The following is a 6,226-nucleotide window of genomic DNA, read 5'->3' as shown; positions in this document are numbered from 1 at the left end:
TCCTCCCGCCCCTTCGGTTGTGGCTGAAGTGGGCTCAGGAGGGGGGGGGGAGGCAGTCAGAGATGCTGCCCCCGGGGTATCTGTGAAGAAGGGTGTCCCTAAACGCGCTAATCCCTGCCTGGCAACCTGCAGGTCGAGTCTTCGTATTAAAAATATGTCCTTCAAATGAGAGCCCTATTTTGGAATGTGAGGGGTTTCGGCGCTCGGGGGCGCCGGGACCAACTCAAAGATGTCGTTAGGGGCGATAATATTGATCTGGTCGGCCTTGTTGAGACCTTTAAGACTTCCTTCTCTCCCCACGAGCTTGCTGCAGTTGCGGGGGCTGATAGATTTGATTGGGATTTTCTCCCCTCCTCGGGCCACTCGGGAGGCATCCTAATCGGTTCTAAACGTGAAGTTTTTGATTTTGTAGCCTTTGATCATGGGATTTTTTGGCCCAGTATTGTTTTGTATCACCGCCAACTAAACGTGCTTTGGGAAGCCATGGTTGTTTACGGCCCGGCCGATCACTCCCTCTCCCCCCTATTCCTGGACGAAATCTCTAATAAGGTGGAATCCTGCACCCTCCCCCTCCTCGTTGGTGGTGATTTTAATTTGCTTCGCTACCCGACTGATAAGAACACCAACAACTTTTCCTGGCCGCTAGCTGACGCTTTCAATGACTTCATCAGTACCTGCGCCCTTCGTGAGATACCCAGGGTGGGATCTAGGTTCACTTGGACTAACCATCAGGTCTCCCCTATTCGCTCTGTACTTGATCGTGTCTTTGTGTGCCCGAACTGGGACTCCCTTTTTCCGTTATCTATTCTCAAGGCCAAGGCCATTGTAGGCTCGGACCATGCCCCGCTCATTCTTGACACTGGGCTTCAAAGCTCCCCCACCCCTCCCCGATTCCAGTTCGACGCCTCTTGGCTACTGATCGATGGTTTTTGTGACCTCCTCGCATCTAAAATTTCGGAATCGCTATCGACTGTTCGTCGCTCCTTTGGCCCATTGGCATCATTGCTCCTATTCCCTGTGCAAATTCCTGCGTGGCTGGTCTCGTAACGACAAGGCGCAGGAGCGCAGAGAGAAGGCCCTCCTTTCAACTCAAATTAATGCTTTAGACCTTCGTGCAGATTCTTTCGGGCTCTTTGATTCAGAATGGGTTCTGCGTTTCTCTCTTGAGGAATCTTTGGTGCAGTTACATCGCCTGGCTTAAATTTACTGGCGCCAAAGGGGTATGATCAATTGGATGCTCTCCCACTGCTTATTCCTTTTCCCTTGCTAATGGGAGGCGTCGTAGATGCACGATAGACAGCCTGATGATCAATGGGGTTAAAATTTCAGACCAAGGCATTATCATGAACCACGTAGTCGATTTCTTCTCTTCCCTCCTATCTGCCAAACCTGATCAGGGGTTTAGAATTTCCTCTGCTTTCTGGGACCACTGCGATCGGGTGTCTTCGGATGAGAATTTTGCTCTTATGCTCCCTTTTTCTGAAGAGGAAATTTTCATGTCTATCAATAAAGCTAATGCTAACTCTGCTTCTGGCCGCCCGGATGGCTTCTCTATCCCTTTCTTTAAAACCTTTTGGCGTCAGGTTAAGGTGCTTATTTGTGCGATTATTCAAGGGTTCTGTTTGGGGACGGTGGACATCTCTAGACTCAATTACGCCATGATCTCTCTCATTCCTAAAGTCAAGGGCGCGGAGCTCATCTCCCAGTTCAGGCCCATTGCTCTGATTAATAATTTTGCCAAGTTCCCTGCCAAATGTTTGGCCACTCGCCTTACTCCAGTGGCTCACCGCACCCTTTCTCCTACTCAATCTGCCTTTGTCAAATGTCGCTTTATCCTGGATGGGGTCCTCTGCCTGCATGAGATTATCCATGATATCCACAAATCAGGCAGCAAGGCAGTTATTCTTAAGTTGGACTTTGAAAAGGCCTATGATTCTGTGAGCTGAGCTTCTTAAGGCAAGTTCTTCTGTCCAAGGGTTTTGATGGTGGCGTTGTCCATAGAATTATGCAGATGGTCTCGGGGGGCCACACTGCTATCTCTGTCAATGGGAAGGTTAGCAACTTCTTCAAGAATTCTAGAGGCCTCAGACATGGAGACCCGGCCTCCCCCATCCTTTTTAACTTCGTTGCAGATGCTCTCTCTAATATTTTGTCTAGAGCCGCTGGGGCTGGACACATTACTCCGGTGAGCTCCCATCTCATCCCTCAAGGGATTACTCATCTTCAGTACGTCGATGATACGATTATTATGGTGGAACTTAATGATCCGTGCCTGTCCCATCTCAAGTTTTTTCTTCTTTGCTTCGAGGCCCTTTCTGGTTTAAAAATTAACTTCTCCAAAAGTGAAGTGATTGTTACTAGAGTTTTGGATACCAAGGCCTTGCGTGTAACCCACTTGCCGAACTGTTCTCTTGGCTCTTTCCCTCTAAAGTATCTTGGCCTGCCTATTTCTTCTGACAAACTCTTAGCCAAAGACTTCGCACCTACAGTGGCCAAAGTTAGCAATCGTGTCATACCCTGGAGGGGCAGATACAATACTCAGGCGGGGAAAGTTGCTCTGATTAACGCTTGCCTATCTTCCCTCCCTATGTTTTTGATGGGTTTCTATCTTCACACTAATGGTACACACGCTGGGTTTGATAAGCATAGAGGTTCATTCTACTGGAACGCGGCTAATAACAAGCGTAAATACCGCATGGTAAAATGGGACGATATTTGTAGACCCAAGAGCCTTGGGGGGCTAGGTATTATTAATTCTCTAGTCACGAACAAGTGCCTTATCATCAATTGGTGGTGGAAGATCATGACCACCACCTCGGATAAACCCCTCTGGTACAACATTCTGAAAGCTAAATACTTCCCTTCCTCTAGCCCCATGTTTGCTCGCGCCACGGGCGCCTCTCAGTTTTGGAAAGATCTTGTAAAGCTTAGGCATATCTTTCAAGGCCTTGTCAAATTTGTTGTGCATAAAGGCAGATCCACTAGATTCTGGCTTGATTGGTAGTGCGGCTCGATCACGCTGGCAAATTCATTTCCTGTACTTTTCTCTTACTGCCCTGACCCTGAGATCTCGATCTCTGGGCTCTCTGCCAATAATTGGGACCTTCAGCTGCGGCGTTCTCTTTCTCCTGAAGAGTTGGTCGACTGGCAGTGCCTCGTTGCCTTCTTCTCTATGCTCTCGGAGGAGGAGGACTCGGTGGTTTGGCCCCACTCCTCATCTGGCCGTTTTTCCGTGAAAACCTTATATGGCAAGCTGATTTCTGGTTCGTACACTTCCAAATTCAAGTGGATATGGAGAGCCCGCATCCCTCCAAAGATCAAGATTTTTCTTTGGCAAGCCTCTCGCGAGCGGCTGCCGGCTGGTGATCAAATTCACAAGCGTAATGGCCCTGGCACTGATCGCTGCGCTCTATGCGGGCAAAGAGAGGACACGAATCATATTTTCTTTAACTGTGTTTTGGCTAAACTTTTCGGGTGTTGTATCAGATCGTGGTTGCATGTTTCTTGGAGACCCTCTTCCTTCTCAGACCTTCGTCTCGTGGCCTCTAACCTGGTTGGGGCCCAGAGAAGATTGTTTTGGGTGGGATTGGCAGCGGTGTGTTGGGCTTTGTGGACGACAAGGAACAAGTTTCCCATTGAACATGATTTTCCTGCTAAACCTGCTGATTGCTTATTTAAAACTTGCATATTCTTGCAGCAGTGGAGATTATTGACTAAGGAGGAGGACCGGGAAGCATTCGATGTCATGATGTCCAAGATTCGGGCTTCTGCTACTTCCCTTTCTCCAGTTCAAGCCGGTAGTTAGGAGTTGTTGGCCCTGATTTTGCTGTCTTTTGATTCTCCGGCATGCGTGTCGTGTACTGGCCTGGGAGCCATGTACGTTATACTTTAGCTTGGTTTGGTCTCGGTTGATGCTCTGCTCGTGATGTGCTGATGGTCTCTGTGGATTTTTGTGACTCTGTCTGATGGCTTTATTTATAGAGTCGGGCTACGGCCTTTTCTCTAAAAAAACCCAATGGTATGCATGTATATTTGATGGTTTAGTCACCTTACATTGTGATGTGTGACATTTCAGTCATTTTCATTTTGTGGGTGATGCCTACATGCTGTTGGGCAATATTTTTATTGCTATGGATCGCCGAAATGACCAGTTTAAAAATTTATAATCTCAGTGCTGCTCGCCCTTAAACCGACTGACGCCTTTTCTCTTATTAAAAAAAACATAGACGCACGCACATGTCATAAAGTGATTAAAAGCCCTTCAGAGGTTATGTAGCTACACATAATAATAGTAAATGAAACCCAAATAATTTAATGTGATAAAGAAAATTAATAAACAAATGCAAAAACTCACCATGCTAATTATGTACTTCCTCTGTAAACAGATATAAGAGCATTTGGATCATTAAATAGTGATCTATATGCTCTTATATTTTTTTGGGAGGGAGTACTGTATTGAGCAGGGCTGGGCAGGAAAGACATGGCAAATGCACACCGATTAGTACCAACCTTTATCTAAAGGGAAGAAACAAAATGCAAGACTGACATTTTTGTTAATAAAACGCGTGATTTCCTCAAAAACTGGCAGTTGGTAATGAAATGTCTCTATCATAGTACCGACAAGTCCATGTGATATGTGGAGTGTGGTGCCATCGCCAATTAAAAAAGGTTGATAAACTTGGAAGGAGTGATCTTGCTGCTGCATCTTGTCATGAAAGCGGTCGCTGAAGTACAGAGGAGGCCGTTGGCTCGGAATTATAGCGTAAATAAAATTTAGGGTTCCAAAAATTTCTGCCGGTTCTAGCAGCACAGGCACCGTATCGCATACTCTCTATTTCATTTTCCAAACAATCCTGAAAAACGTTTGAAAAAAACAGACTGAATTTAAGCACGCGTCAACCGCGTGCAGCCCCATCAGAGAGTTAATTGCAAGGAATTACCACACTTCGGCACGTAGTAACGAATCAGTACCAATAGTCACATTTTTTGCAAGTCAATATCAGCTCATGGCCTAAGTGTTGCAAAACGGTGTGACAACCGTATAAACACGTATTGACCGCGTATCTGACACAGCGGGCCCACATGACAGGTGACACGGTGGGCTACCCGCGCGCGCCGCGCCGCTGATTGGGACGAGTCGCGCTCGGTCGAACCGGCCCGAACGGGACGAACCCTAGCTTTCCTCCCCCCTCCCTCTCCCTTCTCTGCGCAGCTATCTGGCGATGGCGGCGGCGGTGACGGTGCGGGCGGGTACGGAGACCTTCCCGGCCTCAGGAGGGATGACCATGTAGGTCTGCACGACGGCGGCTCCATTTCATACTACTTCAGCGCCGACGATGAGGATTTGGAGGAGGAGGCGGTGCTGTCCATGGAGGATAGGGTGAGGCTGGCAGAGGTTTGGGTGGCCAACCCTACCAATAGCCATCACTGGACCAGTGGAGCTGGTCGCGGCGTGCTGTAAGTGCCTCTCTTCTCCCCTTCTTTCTGCCTATTTCAAAACTAGGGGCTAGGGTTAGTTGCTCATGATATTTTAAATTTTTGCTGTCAATTGTAGTTTGGATGATGCTGTTTGGGATGTTCGGATTCACTTTGATGCACAACATAATTTGGATAGGAAGATATGCAGCTCAGACGTGACTTTTCTGAACTTATATCCACTGATGCAAACACAAGGTTTTTCTTTCTCTGACAAACTATACCACATGAAGAATTTAGGCAGAGGAGAGGAGAGAGATCATGGCTTAGAATTGATTGACACAAACATCAATCTGCAGCAACTAAACAAGGAATATGAGCATAGTTTAGTTCTGAATTTGCTAGTGAGGGCAACATCACCTTTTGTATGTCAAAGAGAAGAAGATTTAGTGAGATCAAATTTCAGTAATGTCTGTCAGAGAGAAGAAGATTTAGCAACAATATTGTATGAACCAGTTGTTGTGTATGATCTCAGTGAGCCTGCAGTTCTTGCTGTTGATGAAGCAGGTGTTGTTTTTCATAGTCAATGCAGGAGTAGTCCTACTCAACCTACTGCTGTGTGCACACAAGGGAGCAGAAACTTCAAAAAGGAGAAGCTCAAAGCTGTAATGGAGGAAGAGCCAGTGTTAGAGGAGACACATAATAGTAGTGATGACTCTGAGGCTGCATATGACAGTCACAATAATCCTTTCTCCATGCAGAAGTACATGATTCTGAAGACACAGAGATAATGAGGGGAATATATTAGCAG

This window comes from Triticum aestivum, chromosome 1D (genome assembly GCF_018294505.1).
Source record: "Triticum aestivum cultivar Chinese Spring chromosome 1D, IWGSC CS RefSeq v2.1, whole genome shotgun sequence".
NCBI classification, from domain to species: Eukaryota; Viridiplantae; Streptophyta; class Magnoliopsida; order Poales; family Poaceae; genus Triticum; species Triticum aestivum.
Note: the sequence above shows the minus strand (reverse complement) of the source record.